General features: G+C 44.7%; 1 non-coding gene across 1 annotated transcript; it reads left to right on the top strand.

Moving 5' to 3' along the window:
* The first annotated feature begins 13109 nt into the window (after positions 1–13109).
* trnar-ucu (transfer RNA arginine (anticodon UCU)) lies at positions 13110–13200 on the top strand. The gene is given in 2 exon segments: positions 13110–13146; positions 13165–13200. It is a non-coding gene; the product is annotated as a tRNA-Arg (tRNA).
* The last annotated feature ends 2711 nt before the right edge of the window (positions 13201–15911 follow it).

Below are 15911 nucleotides of genomic sequence, written 5' to 3'. Positions count from 1 at the left end.
TGGTCTTCCAGCGAAAAGAGTTGTCCACCACCAAATGTTGCAGACTGGCACACTCCAAGGTCCAGGACTCCGTGCTGAGGGACGCACTAAAGCTTGGGGCAGCCGCAGCAAAGGCTCAATGGGGAAAGACCACAGTGTAAGGTCCCCCCACCAAGCTGAACTGAGGGGCTGGATCCATGGGAAATCCCTCGAACTGTATCGGAGAAATTTTGTGTAAATGTAAAAATGTATATGGCATGACAATGAAATGGAAGGGTTGTGAGGCAACTCATGATTGTACAGAAGGTAACTGATCACCTTTGCACTGTTTGTATTTTTGACTTGATGCTGTTTTAAACTGTTTGGGAATGTAATTTTTACAGATTTTTGTGAATAAAGTATATTTTGGAAATAAAAAAAATGTGAGTTTCACTACAAATCTTTCAACAACTTGTATGTGAACATCAGCTTTTGTCCAGATCTATCAGTTTCTGATATAGAGTCATAGAGTTATACAGCACAGAAACAGGCCCTTCAGCCCATTGTGTCTGTGCTGGCCATCAAGCACCTACCTATTCTAATCCCATTTTCCAGTATTTGGCCCGTAGCCTTGTATGCTATAGCATTTCAAGTGCTCATCTAAATACTTCTTAAATGTTGTGAGGGTTCCGACCTCTACCACCTCTTCAGGGAGTGCGTTCCAGATTCCAACCACCCTCTGGGTAAAAATTTTTTCCTCAAATCCCATCTAAACCTCCTGCCCCTTCCCTTAAATCTATGCCACCTGGCTATTGACCCCTCCGCTAAGGTAAAATGTTTCTTCCTATCTAACCCATCAATGCCCCTCATAATTTTGGAAACCTCAATCTTATCTCCCCTCAACCTTCTCTGCTCTAAGGAAAACAATGCTAGCCTTTTCAGTCTCTCTTCATAGCTGAAATGCTCCAGCCCAGGCAACATCCTGGTGACTCTCTTCTGCACCCTCTCCAGTGCAATCACATCCTTCCTATAGTGTGGTGCCCAGAATAGTACACAGTACTCCAGCTGTGGCCTAACTAGCATTTTATACAGCTCCGTCATAACCTCCCTGCTCTTATATTCTCTGCCTCGGACGATCTATATTGGCCTGTAATCTAAGGCTTTCCTCCTCACTATTTACGACACCACCAATTTTCGTGTCATGTGTGAGAAAGGGTTTGATTCTATCCCTATCAGTATCCGTTACATGCATGTGTTTTTAATCTGCACCCCCTCTATTTTATTCTCTGTACTTGTCAGCCTCTTGTAGGTGAGTCTGTGTTTTGCTCTTTATCTCTCAGTCTTCGAAGTATGAGCCTGGGTTTGTACCTAATTTTCTTTGTACCTTGCAGGATGGATATTGAAGAGAGGTTTTTACACATTAACTGCCAAATCCTGATCAGTGATTTTTGGGTTTCACACAGTATCTGTCAGTTTCTTGTCCAGGACTGTTGGTTTTACTCTGTCCCTGGCATTTGCTGTTTTGTTAGTGTGGGGTTTACACTGTACCTGTCAGTTTGTCATCTGTGAGTGTTGGTTTCACTTTGTATAGAATCATAGATTACAGAATACTTACAGCACAAAAGGAGGGATTCAGCTCATCGTGCTTGTGCTGCCTCTCTGCACAAGCAACTCAGCTCATGCCACATCCTCATGTATTCAATGAAAACCTGAATTTTATTTCCCTTCAGATAATTATCATATATCCTTTTGAACGCTATGTTTGAATCTTCCTCCGTCACACTCTCAGGCAGTACATATCAGATCTTAACCATTTGCTGCATAAAAAAGGTTTTTCCTCATGTTGCCTTTGGTTCTTTTCCCATGCACCTTAAATCGGTGTCCTCTGCTTGCTCAGCCATGAGTAATATTTCCCATTGCTTTCTCAGCACTGATGGATTGTGAGGTGGGAGACAGCTAGAAGTCCCACTGAGCCGCACTGACTCCCAGCTGAAAAAGAAATGAGATAAAGTTCAATCTTTCACAGCGAGATGCTGCAGAGAGTTATAGAACACAGAACATTACAACGCAGTACAGGCCCTTCAGCCCTCGATGTTGCGCTGACCTGTGAAACCATCTGACCTACACTATTCCATTTTCATCCATATGTCTATCCAATGACCACTTAAATGCCCTTAAAGTTGGCGAGTCTACTACTGTTGCAGGCAGGGCGTTCCACGCCCCTACTACTCTCTGTGCAAAGAAACTACCTCTGACATCTGTCCTATATCTATCACCCCTCAACTTAAAGCTATGTCCCCTCGTGTTTGCCATCACCATCCGAGGAAAAAGGCTCTCACTGTCCACCCTGTCCAGCCCTCTGATTATCTTATATGTCTCTATTAAGTCACCTCTTCTCCTCCTTCTCTCCAACGAAAACAACCTCAAGTCCCTCAGCCTTTCCTCGTAAGACCTTCCCTCCATACCAGGCAACATCCTAGTAAATCTCCTCTGCACCTTTTCCAAAGCTTCCACATCCATCCGATAATGCGGTGACCAGAACTGCACGCAATACTCCAGGTGCGGCCGCACCAGAGTCCTGTACAGCTGCAGCATGACCTCGTGGCTCCTAAACTCGATCCCCCTACTAATAAAAGCTAACACACCATATGCCTTCTTAACAGCTCTATTAACCTGGGTGGCAACTTTCAGGGATTTATGTACCTGGACACCAAGATCTCTCTGCTCATCTACACTACCAAGAATCTTCCCATTAGCCCAGTATTCTGCAATCCTGTTACTCCTTCTGAAGTGAATCACCTCACACTTTTCCGCATTAAACTCCATTTGCCATCTCTCAGCCCAGCTCTGCAGCCTATCTATGTCCCTCTGTAACCTATAACATCCTTCGGCACTATCCACAACTCCACCGACCTTCGTGTCATCCGCAAATTTAATAACCCACCCTTCTACACCCTCATCCAGGTCATTTATAAAAATGACAAACAGCAGTGGCCCCAAAACAGATCCTTGCGGTACACCAATAGAAACTATACTCCAGGATGAACATTTCCCATCAACCACCACCCTCTGTCTTCTTTCAGCTAGCCAATTTCTGATCCAAAGCTCTAATTCACCTTCAATCCCATACTTCCGTATTTTCTGCAATAGCCTACCGTGGGGAACTTTATCAACCGCCTTACTGAAATCCATATAGACCACATACACGGCTTTACCCTCATCCACCTGTTTGGTCACCTTCTCGAAAAACTCAATAAGGTTTGTGAGGCACGACCTACCCTTCACAAAACCGTGCTGACTATCTCTAATGAACTTATTCTTTTCAAGATGATTATAAATCCTATCTCTGATAACCTTTTCCAACATTTTACCCACAACCGAAGTAAGGCTCACAGGTCTATAATTACCAGGGCTGTCTCTACTCCCCTTCTTGAACAAGGGGACAACATTTGCTATCCTCCAGCCTTCCGGCACTATTCCTGTCGACAATGACGACATAAAAATCAAGGACAAAGGCTCTGCAAACTCCTCCCTGGCTTCCCAGAGAATCCTAGGATAAATCCCATCTGGCCCAGGGGACTTATCTATTTTCACACTTTCCAAAATTGCTAACACCTCCTCCTTGTGAACCTCAATCCCATCTAGCCTAGTAGTCTGAATCTCAGTATTCTCCTCGACAACATTTTCTTTCTCCACAGTAAATACTGATGAAAAATATTCATTTAACACTTCCCTTATCTCTTCCGATTCCACACACAACTTCCCACTACTATCCTTGTTTGGCCCTAACCTATCTCTCGTCATTCTTTTATTCCTGATATACCGATAGAAAGCCTTAGGGTTTTCTTTGATCCTATCCGCCAATGACTTCTCGTGTCCTCTCCTTGCTCTTCTTAGCTCTCCCTTTCGATCCTTCCTGGCTAGCTTGTAACTCTCAAGCGCCCTAACTGAGCCTTCACGTCTCATCCTAACATAAGCTTTCTTCTTCCTCTTGACAAGCTCTTCAACTTCTTTAGTAAACCACAGCTCCCTCGCTCGACAACTTCCTCCCTGCCTGACAGGTACACACTTATCAAGGACACGCAGTAGCTGCTCCTTGAATAAGCTCCACATTTCGATTGTGCCCATCCCCTGCAGTTTCCTTCCCCATCCTACGCATCCTAAATCTTGCCTAATCGCATCATAATTTCCTTTCCCCCAGCTATAATTCTTGCCCTGCTGTATATGCCTGTCCCTGCCCATCGCTAAGGTAAACCTAACCGAATTGTGATCACTATCACCAAAGTGCTCACCAACTTCTAAATCTAACACCTGGCCGGGTTCATTACCCAGTACCAAATCCAATGTGGCATCGCCCCTGGTTGGCCTGTCTACATACTGTGTCAGAAAACCCTCCTGCACACACTGGACAAAAACAGACCCATCTAAAGTACTCGAACTATAGTATTTCCAGTAAATATTTGGAAAGTTAAAGTCCCCCATAACCACTACCCTGTTACTCTCGCTCCTGTCAAGAATCATCTATGCTATCCTTTCCTCTACATCTCTGGAACTATTTGGAGGTCTATAGAAAACTCCCAACAGGGTGACCTCACCTCTCCTGTTTCTAACCTCGGCCCAGACTACCTCTGTAGACGAGTCCTCAAACGTCCTTTCTGCCGCTGTAATACTTTCCTTGATTAACAATGCCACACCCGCCCCCCCCCTCTTTTACCCTCTTCTCTGTTCTTAGTGAAACATCTAAATCCCGGAACCCGCAACATCCATTCCTGTCCCTGCTCTACCCATGTCTCTGAAATGGCCACTACATCGAGATCCCAGGTACCAACCCATGCTGCAAACTCACCCACCTTATTCCGGATGCTCATGGCGTTGAAGTAGACACATTTTAAACCAAGCTCTTGCTTGCCAGTGCCCTCTTGTGTCCTTATAACCTTATCTCTGCCCTCTCTACTCTCAACATCCTGCACACTGGAACTACAATTTAGGTTCCCATCCCCCTGCTGAATTAGTTTAAACTCCCCCGAAGAGCACTAGCAAATCTCCCCCCCCCAGGATATTGGTACCCCTCTGGTTCAGGTGAAGACCATCCTGTTTGTAGAGGTCCCACCTACCCCAGAAAGAGCCCCAATTATCCAGGAAACCAAAACCCTCCCTCCTACACCATCCCTGCAGCCACGTGTTCAACTCCTCTCTCTCCCTATTCCTCACTTCGCTAGCACGTGGCACGGGCAACAACCCAGAGATAACAACTCTGTTTGTTCTCGCTCTAAGCTTCCACCCTAGCTCCCTGAATTTCTGCCTTAAATCCCCATCTGTCTTCCTACCTATGTCGTTGGTGCCTATGTGTACCACGACTTGGGGCTGCTCCCCCTCCCCCTTGAGGATCCCAAAAACACGATCAGAGACATCACGTACCCTGGCACCTGGGAGGCAACACACCAACCGTGAGTCTCTCTCGTTCCCACAAAACCTCCTATCTGTTCCCCGAACTATGGAGTCCCCAATGACTAATGCTCTGCTCCTCTTACCCCTTCCCTTCTGAGCAACAGGGACAGACTCTGCGCCAGAGACCTGTATCCCATTGCCTACCCCTGATAAGTCGTCTCCCCCAACAGTATCCAAAACGGTATACCTGTTGTTGAGGGAAACGGCCACAGGGGATCCCTGCACTGCATGCTGGTTCCCTCTCCTTCCCCTGACAGTAACCCATCTACCTTCTTCTTTTACCTGAGGTGTGACTGCCTCCCGATAACTCCTCTCAATAATCCCCTCCGCCTCCCGAATGATCCGAAGTTCCTCCAGCTCCAGCTCCAGTTCCCGAACGCGGTCCTCGAGGAACTGGATCTGGGTGCACTTCCTGCAGATGCAGTCAGCAGGGCCACCCTTGGCGACCCTTACCTCCCACATTCTGCAGGAGGAACATTCAACTGCCTTAACCTCCATTCCCACTATTCTAAATACCCAAGTTTTTAACCAATCACACGATAAAATAAGAAGAGAAATAGAAAAAGCCTTACCTTACCTACACACAACCGAGTCCTTTTTTTTGGTAAGAGGAGGAGGGCGGGTGGGAGACACTACAAGAGTAGTGTCTCGGGTTCAGAAACAGCTCAAATATATAGGTTTCTACTTACCCAGCAGTCCCTGCTCCACCGAAACTCCCGATGAAATTGACTTCCCAGCTGTTCACTCTTCGCTCGCAATGCCTGTGCTCCTGGAAAAGCTGCACAACGAAAAGGTAAGAGAATTTACACAGCCCAAATATATAGGTTTCTACTTACCCAGCAGTCCCTGCTCCACCGAAACTCCCGATGAAATTGACTTCCCAGCTGTTCACTCCTCGCTCGCAATGCCTGTGCTCCTGGAAAAGCTGCACAACGACAAGGTAAGAGAATTTACACAGCCCAAATATATAGGTATCTACTTACCCAGCAGTCCCTGCTCCACCGAAACTCCCGATGAAATTGACTTCCCAGCTGTTCGCTCCTCGCTCGCAATGCCTGTGCTCCTGGAAAAGCTGCACAACGAAAAGGTAAGAGAATTTACACAGCCCAAATATATAGGTTTCTACTTACCCAGAAGTCCCTGCTCCACCGAAACTCCCGATGAAATTGACTTCCCAGCTGTTCACTCTTCGCTCGCAATGCCTGTGCTCCTGGAAAAGCTGCACAACGAAAAGGTAAGAGAATTTACACAGCCCAAATATATAGGTTTCTACTTACCCAGCAGTCCCTGCTCCACCGAAACTCCCGATGAAATTGACTTCCCAGCTGTTCACTCCTCGCTCGCAATGCCTGTGCTCCTGGAAAAGCTGCACAACGAAAAGGTAAGAGAATTTACACAGCCCAAATATATAGGTTTCTACTTACCCAGCAGTCCCTGCTCCACCGAAACTCCCGATGAAATTGACTTCCCAGCTGTTCACTCCTCGCTCGCAATGCCTGTGTTCCTGGAAAAGCTGCACAATGAAAAGGTAAGAGAATTTACACAGCCCAAATATATAGGTTTCTACTTACCCAGCAGTCCCTGCTCCGCCGAAACTCCGGATGAAATTGACTTCCCAGCTGTTCACTCCTCGGTCGCGAGAGTCCCGAATGAAAGAGAGCGTTTCTCATACTGTTGTTGAATTTCATTTCAAACACTCCTTGTACTCTCTGCTAATGAAGCCTAAAAAATGGAAAAACTAAATGGCGCTCAAACTCACAACCCTGAGATTAAAAGTCCCATGATCGACAGACTGAACTGAATATGTCACTTCTACTGTACCTCTGTTTGGATGGATGCAACTGTATGCTCCAATGCAAGGGCAGCTTTCAAATCCTCCCATGGGTCCACACGTCAGACTAAGTTGCATGTTGTAAACTCAAGCAAAGGAAATCTGCTCACTTCCAAAACTATCAGCAAATTGAAGCTGATTACGATCAACATCATCAGAGGTCAGAACTACCTGGTGAAAGAAGACACCCTGAAGAAGGATCCACAATTATTCAAAGGCATCGACAAATTGAAAAACAAGAAAATTGATGAGTCAATCCAAGCGAAACAGAAACACTGAAGAATTCCATTCCAGACCAGAACACAATTAGAGGCATTTTTTGTATTCAAAGGTGGGCATTAGTATTTAATAGTTGATATATAATTTTGAATATATTTGAATTTCTTTATTCATTTGGCACTGCTGAACATGAAGCAGTCTTAAATCATTTAATTTTTTTTTTGTAAAATCTGACTTACCAGATTAAAATATTAGATCAAGGGAGAAATTTCAAAGATTACTGGACCAGTAATCCAGAGGCCTGGACTCAAGATCCAGTGACAGCCAGGACGTCAAGGCGGGAAACACTCCGCACTAGTCTGCAGTGAGCGATTCCATTGAAGGTAGAGCACAATCTCTTTAATATAAGAATGTATATTTTATAATAATTAATCACTCAAGACCTTCCTGGTCTCTGCATCTCAGCTGCTCTCTGGATAAACTTGCAGCAAGTATTTCAACCTGTAAAGCAGGAGTCTCGGGAATGTACAATGATATTTTCTAGCCTTCGGGCAATATTTCATTCAATCCAGTGTGAGACAACCTGTCTGGGCACAACTCCATGAGTTTCTCTTTAACTAGTGACCTAACAATCACTAACTTCTATGGTAACAATCTTCAGCTCATCACCTCCTGTACGTAGCTCTAATCTTAATGTACATTTAAACAACCTTTCAAGTCCAGTTACAGTTTTTGTTGCCTTACCTGCACAAGCTTAAAAAGTGAAAAACGGAAGCAAGTTTAACTGAACATTCTGGTGGTCGGTTCGGGCACGGGAAAAAAATGAAAGGACTCGGACCAGGTCGGATGTGGTGCTGTCAGGCTTGGGTCGGGTTTCATTTGCTGACCCGAGCAGGCCTTCAGTTACTGTTGCAACCTTATATTCCCACTTGACAATCTGTATATTTTGTTCATTTCAATTTTGTCGACAAGCTCTTTGAATCCAGTTCCCCGGTCCTCAAGCAGGCTCAGTTTGGAAATCGATTCCGCTTTCTGGAAGGCTGAAAGCAATCGATGACCTTAAACTAAAAATGGCAACAGAGAAGGGCTCGTCTGGGATTCGAACCGAGGACTCCAACATAGTAATCACTTATAGACCCAAAGCGAAAATCATACCCCTAAACCAACGAGCCACCGTTAGCCTAGCTGTGATTCGCTCCTGTGGAATTTCACTGGCACCCACAGCCGATCATGCATTTTTTTCAGATCAAAACAATATCCTGCAAAGCTGAAATAAAAACAGAAAGTGCTGGAAATACTCTGCACCTCTGACAGCATCTGTGGAGAGAGAAACAGAGTTAACATTTCAGGGTTTTCACCTTTTGTTTGAGCCATCTTTTCAGACTGCTTCTGTCCATCCAATCTCACTTTTTACTCTATCCACATTCTAAGGGTGGTGCAGTGGTGAGCACTGTAGCTTCACAACTTCAATGACCCCGATTCAGTTCTGTATACTGCCTGTGTGGAGTTTGCAAGTTGTTTATGTGGGCTTCCACAAGGTACTCTGGTTTCCTCCCACAACGAAAGACTTGTGGGTTGATAGATAAATTGACTGTTGTAAATTGGCCCCAGGGTAGGTGATAGGAGAAATGTGGGGATGTGGTAGGGAATTCTGGGTTAACATAGGATTAGTATAAATGGGTGGTTGATGGTCAGTGCAGACTCAGTGGGCCAAAGGGCCTATATCAGTGCTGTATATCTCTATAACCATTCTCTAAGCAAATGCATTTTTCATGAATTCCTCATTTCTTTTATTAACGACAATTTTATATTTCCGGCCCTTGCTTCATACGATACCACAAGTGGAATCATGTTTCTATCAACCCGATCAAACCCCTTCACTATTTCCTCATATTGCAATGTTTCTTTCACCCTGACAGACTGAGGAGTTTCTGCTGCTTGATTGCAGTTCTTGCTTCCTGCCAGTAGATGTCACCTCACTCCAATATAGTGAAGTTTACAAATCTGAGAGAGACACAACAGGAAATAATTGTTGACATTATCGTGAATGTGTGGGATTTAGAAATACTAGGAGTGGAGACGAGTTATTATTGAATTTGTCAAACCAAACATATGTTATAATGTTGTGTTAAATCTGTCACTCTGTTGTCTTGATTCTGAGAGTGACATAGACTCATCGAGTCATTGGGTCATTTGTGGCATAGAAGGAGGCCATTTGCCCCATCGAGTACAGGCCAGCTCTCCATGGAGCGATCCAGTCAGTCCCACTTGTCTGCTCGATCCCCCTAGCCCTGTAAATTTATTTCCTTCAAATGCCCATCGAAATTCCTTTTGTAACCAACGATTGTCTCCACTTCCTCCGCCCTCGGGGGCAGCGAGTTACAGATCATTACCAATCACTGTGTAAAAAAGCTCTTCCGCACATTTCCCCTGCATTTCTTGTCCAAAACCTTCAATCTGAATCCCCTAGTCCTTGTACCAATATTAATGGGAAAAATTTTTCTTTGCCAACTTATCTAAAACTGTCAAAGCCTTCGACACCTCTATCAATTCTCCCCTCAATCTCCTTTGATACAGGCAGAAAAAACCCTGTTTTTCTAACCTAACCTTGAAACTAAAACCCTCCATCCCTGGAACTATTATGGTAAATATTCTCTGCATCCTCTCAAGAATCCGCACATCCATTCTAAAGATTGGTGAGCAGATCTGAATGCAACACTCCAATTGGGGCCTAACCAGAGTTCAGCATAACAACCCTGCTTTTGTACTCAATGTCTCTATTTATAAAGCCCAAGATCCCACATGCTTTGCTAACCACTCTCGCAATATGTCTTGCCAACTTCAAAGAATGATGGACATGTACTCCAGGTCCCTCTATTCCAGCACACTCTTCAGAACTGTAGCATTGAGTATATATTGCCTCTACCTATTTCTTCTGCTAAAATGCATCACCTCACACTTGTCACTATTAAATTCCATCTGCCACCTGTCTGCCCATCCTACTAGCCGATAACTATCCTGTTTCAGGCAGTTCATATCATCCTCACTGTTTGCCACTCCTCCAAGTTTGGTGTCATCGGCATATTTTGAGATTCTGCTCGATATTCCAAGATCCAAGTCATTAATCTGTAGCAAAAAAACGTAATGGTTCTTGCACTGACCCTTGGGGAACACCACTGTCGATTATCCTCCGGTCTGACCAAGAACCATTTCATATGACTCGCTGTTTTCTGTCCTTAAAACAATTTCCTATCCAAATGGACACTGACCCTCCTAATCCATGAACCTCAATTTTGTTAACCACCCTTTTATGTGGTACTTTATAAAATGCTTTTGTAAAATCCATATAAACAACATCCACTGCATTCCCTTCATCAACTTTCTCAGATAGTTTATCAAAAAATGCAGTTAGATTCATCAAGCATGAACTTTCATTTATAAATCCATGCCCACTCTCCTTAATTAACTCAAACCTCTCCAAATAACTTGATTTTTTCCCTGACCTGTTGGTCTTGTGCTGATAGCAAGCTCACCACAGAGCATGTATTTGGCAATGTGACTGTCATTCATTTGGCCCAGTCAACAGAGCCGCCTCTGACTCAAGAGGGCAAACATGCTGTGGATCCCTGCACGCTGGTGTACTTCCTCATTCGGCACTCTGTCCTGCCAGGAGATGTCCAATATCCATCTGAGGCAGTGGAGGTGGAAGCTGTTCAGCTGCTTTTCTTGGCTTGCATAAGTTGTTGATGATTCTCTACTATAAAGGAGGGTGCTGAGAACACAAGCCTGGTACACGTGGAGCTTTGTATTTACGGTCAGTTTGCTGTCGGTTCACACCCGTCTTCTCAACTTTGACATGACAGCTGCAGCATTGGCAATCCTGGTGCTGATTTCAGCATCAAGGGACAGATTGCTGGTGATTGTTGATCCAAGGTATGTGAAGCTGTTGACAACCTCCAAAGTGATGTTGTCAATGTTGATAGAAAGTGGAGTCTCTACGTCCAAGTCTCTACGTCCAAGTGTAGTCTTGCCAAGATGAACAGCTTGTCGTCAGCTCTGATATACAGGTGAACACCCCCATCTGTGTCACTGAAAGTGTACAATAGCAGCATGGAGAAGAATACACCAGTTATAAAGGATGTGATAAATAGACAGTTAGAAAATAATGATATGATTGGGCAGAGTCAACATAGATTTATGAAAAGGAAAACAGGTTTGAAAAAACCCGTTGAGTTTTTTGAGGATGTTACCTGTAGAACAGATAAAGGAGAACCAGTGGATGCTTTGGTAATGTCCCACACAGGAGGTGAGTAAACAAAATTAGAGCACATAGGATTGGAGATAATATACTGGTATGGATTGAGAATTGGTTAACAGACCGAAAACAGAGAGCAGGAATAACGGGTCCTCCTCAGGATGGCAGGCTGTTACTATTGGGGTACTGCAAGAATCAGTGTTGGAGCCACAGCTGTTAACAACCGAAATAAATGATTTGGATGTAGGGATTAAATGTAATATTTCCAAGTTTGCAGATGACACAAAGCTAGGTGAAGTGTGAGCTGTGAGAAGGATGCAGAGAGGCTTCCAGGGAACCTGCAGAGGCTAAGTGAATGGGAAAGAACATGGCAGATGGAATATAGTGTGAGTAAGTGTGAGTTTCTCCACTTTGGTGGAATAAACAGAAAGACAGAGTATTTCTTAAATGGTGAGAGGTTGGGAAGTGTTGATGTCCAAAGGGACCTGGGTGTCCTTGTTCATGAGACACTAAAAGCTCTTGTGCAGGTGCAGCAATCAATTAGGAAGGCAAATGGTATGTTGGCCTTCACACGAGGGGTCATGAGTACAGGAGTAAAGATGTCTTGTTGCAATTGTATAGAGCCTTGGTGAAACCGCGCTGGAGTATTGTGTATAGTTTGGTCTCCTCATCTAAGGAAGGATATACTTGCCATAGAGGGAGTGAAACAGAGGGTCACCAGACTAATCCCTGGGATGGTGGGATTGTCTTATGAGGAAACTGGGCCTGTATTCCTTTAAGTTTCGAAGAATGAGAGGTGATCTCATTGAAACTGATAAAATTCTTATAGGGCGTGACAGTGTGGATGTAGATAGGATGTTTGCCCTGGTTGGTGAGTCTAAAATCAGGGGACCAAGTCTCAGAATAAGGAGTAGGCCTTTTAAAACTGAGATCGAGTTGCATTTCTACACTCAGACGGTGGTGAATCATTGGAATTCTCTACCGCAGAGAGCTGTGGCTGTTCAATCATTGAGCATGTTCAAGACAGAAATTGTTAGAAATCTTGATACTCATGACTTCAAGGGATATGGGGAGAGCACGGGAAAGGGGCGTTGAGGTGGATGATCAGCCATGATCGAATTGAATGGCAGAAAAGGCTCGACGGGCTGAATGGCCGACTCCTATGTTCCTCTGTTCCTAAGAGAGTTGGCGCCAGCACGCAGCCTTGCTTTACCTCACTGCTGATCTTGAAAGTGTCTGATGTTGCTCATTGTAACTGATGGAACTGTGCATGTTCTCGTGGAAAGAAGAGATGATACCCAAGAGTTCAGGAGGGCAGCCGAGTTTCCATCGCAAATTGAAGAGTCCGTCTCTGCTGACATGATCAAAGGCCTTGGTGATGTTTATCAAAATATGTGCGTCTCTGTGGCGCAATGGATAGCGTGTTGGACTTCTAAATAGTGATAAAGAAGGCATTCAAAGGTTGTGGGTTCAAATCCCACCAGAGTCAGATTTTGGACCAGAGACAGAAGAGCACGACGGAACAGAGAGTTAACAAGTGTGTCAAAAGCACCGACTCAGAGAGAGAGAGGAGCACAGCAGGAGCAGAGCTGGGGAAAAAAATCAAAAAGTGATATTCCAATGGAGAGTGAGAGCAGGGAAACAGAGCGCCGCTGGGGTGAGTTGACAGGATTTGGTTCTTGCTTTGGTGCAGTGGAAGGAGCTGTTTGGTGAGGATCTGTTGAGCTGTGACATCACAGGCAAGCAGGTAGTTGATTGGTTTGGAAAAAGCTGCATGTTTGATGAGTATCTGTAAGTGATTAAGGTCCATTTTGCTGTAAATGTAAAACTGTAATTGACATGACAATTGTGAAACGGAAGGGTTGGGAAGAAACTCATGAGAGTATTGAAGGAAACTGATATCCCTTGCAATGTTTGTATTTTTGGTGCTGTTTGGAAACTGTTTGGCAATGTAATTTTTACAGATGTTTATGAATAAAGTATATTTTGGAAATAAAAAAAAAAGTGTTTAGTTTCTGCAGCAAAACACCTTTGACCACCGGTCCATCAGGCAGTGGTCTGCAGGGAATGTCCTCAAGGGCCTACGGGAATAGGAGATGGTGGATCCTGTCGGATGGTTCCCCGAGCAGACCGTCAAAGGCATTTGGCGGAATGCCTCATCACCAGAACTTTCAAACAAGCACCAAGACGTAGCTTGGCTGGTGGTGAGACGGGCCCTTTCCGTCAGATCCTTCCTGCACACCCGAAGTCTCGCCCCCTCCGCACAGTGCCCCCGCGTTGGCTGTGGTGGGGAAGAGACGGTCGCCCACCTCCTCCTGGAATGTGTCTTTGCAAAGCAGGTGTGGAAAGAGATGCAGTGGTTTTTGTCGATGTTCATCCCAAGCAGCTCTGTAACACAGGAGTCTGTGCTCTCAGGGCTGTTCCCAGGGACGCTCACCGAGACAAACATCAACTGCTGCTGGAGCACTATCAATTCGGTGAAAGACGCCCTTTGGTCTGCCCGAAACTTGCTGGTCTTCCAGCGCAAAGTGTTGTCCACCACCGAATGTTGCAGACTGGCACATTCCAAGGTCCAGGACTACGTGCTGAGGGACGCACTAAAGCTTGGAGCAGCCGCAGCAAAGGCTCAATGGGGAAAGACCACAGTGTAAGGTCCCCCCACCAAGCTGAACTGAGGGGCTGGATCCATGGGAAATCCCTCGAACTGTATCGTTGATATTTTCTTTTGCTGTAAATGTAAAACTGTAATTGGCATGACAATAGTGAAATGGAAGGGTTGTGAAGAAACTCATGATAGGAGAGAAGGAAACTGATCTCCCTTGCAATGTTTGTATTTTTTGGTGCTGTTTGAAACTGTTTGGCAATGTAATATTTGCAGATTTTTATGAATAAAGTATATTTTGAAAATTAAAAAAAAGTGTTTGCGGCTCAAAGTGTGAGAAAAAAGGAATGTAGTGGTAGTAGGGGACAGTATATTAAGGTGGATTAACACTGTTCTCTGCAGCAAAGAGCAAGAGTCCAGACGGCTGTGTTGCCTGCCGGTGCCAGGATTCAGGACGTCTGCTCAGGGCTGGAGCGAAACATACAATGGGAGGGGGAGGATCCAGTTGTCGTGTTCCATGTCGGTACCAACGACATAGGCAGGATAAGGATAGAGGTTCTGCATAGTCAGTATGAGGAACTAGGCACCAAATTAAGAAGCAGAACCTCAAAGGTAATCATCTCTGGATTATTACCTGAGCCATGTGCAAATTGGCATAGGACAAATAAGATTAGAGAAAGTAATGTGTGGCTGAAAGACTGGTGTGGTAGTAGTGGGTTCTGGTTCGTGGGGCATTGGCACCAGTACTGGGGAAAGAGGTGGCTGTACCGTTGGGACGGTCTACACCAAAACCGTGCTGGTGCCGGTGTTCTCGCGAGCCACGTAACGAGGGACGTAGAGACGGTTTTAAACTGAATAGTGGGGGCAAGGGATCAAATTTGGGAAGATATGGTGAATCAAGGAGGAGAGGCAAGGCAAGAGAGAAAGGTATAAATATGGGAAATGATAAACAGACTGTGACAGGAAGGGACTGAATGTACAAATCTAAGAGTAAATCAACAGATAAGGCTAGAGGTCACAAAAATAATAAAAGGACAAAACTAAGTGCTCTGTATCTGAATGCATGGAACTTTCGAAACAAAACAGATGAACAGAGAGCACAAATAGAATAAATAAGTACGATCTGATAGTCATTACAGAGACATGGCTGCAGGGCGACAGAGATTGGGATGAGAATATTGGAGGTGACATGGCATTTAGGAAGGACAGGAAGCTTGGAAAAGGTGATGGGGTAACTCTGTTAATTAATGATGGTATTAGCGCAATAGAGAGGGATGACCTAAGTTCAGGAGATCACGATGCAGAAGCAGTTTGAGTTGAGATGAGAAATAATACTGGCAAGAAGTCACTTGTGGGAGTGGTGTCCAGGCCACCTAACATTAACCACACTGTAGGATGGGGTATAAAAAAAGAAATAATGGCAGCTTGTCAGAAAGGTGCAGCAATAATTATGGGGGATTTTAATCTACATATAGACTGGAAATTCTGATGGGCAGAGTTAGCCTAGATGAGGAGTACATAGAATGTTTTTGGGATAATTTCTTGGAAAAATAAGTTCTGGAGCCAACCTGAGAGCAGGCTATACTAGACCTGGCATT

This window comes from Heterodontus francisci, unplaced genomic scaffold, assembly GCF_036365525.1.
Source record: "Heterodontus francisci isolate sHetFra1 unplaced genomic scaffold, sHetFra1.hap1 HAP1_SCAFFOLD_61, whole genome shotgun sequence".
Lineage (NCBI taxonomy): Eukaryota > Metazoa > Chordata > Chondrichthyes > Heterodontiformes > Heterodontidae > Heterodontus > Heterodontus francisci.
This window is presented reverse-complemented; position numbering and strand designations above follow the sequence as displayed.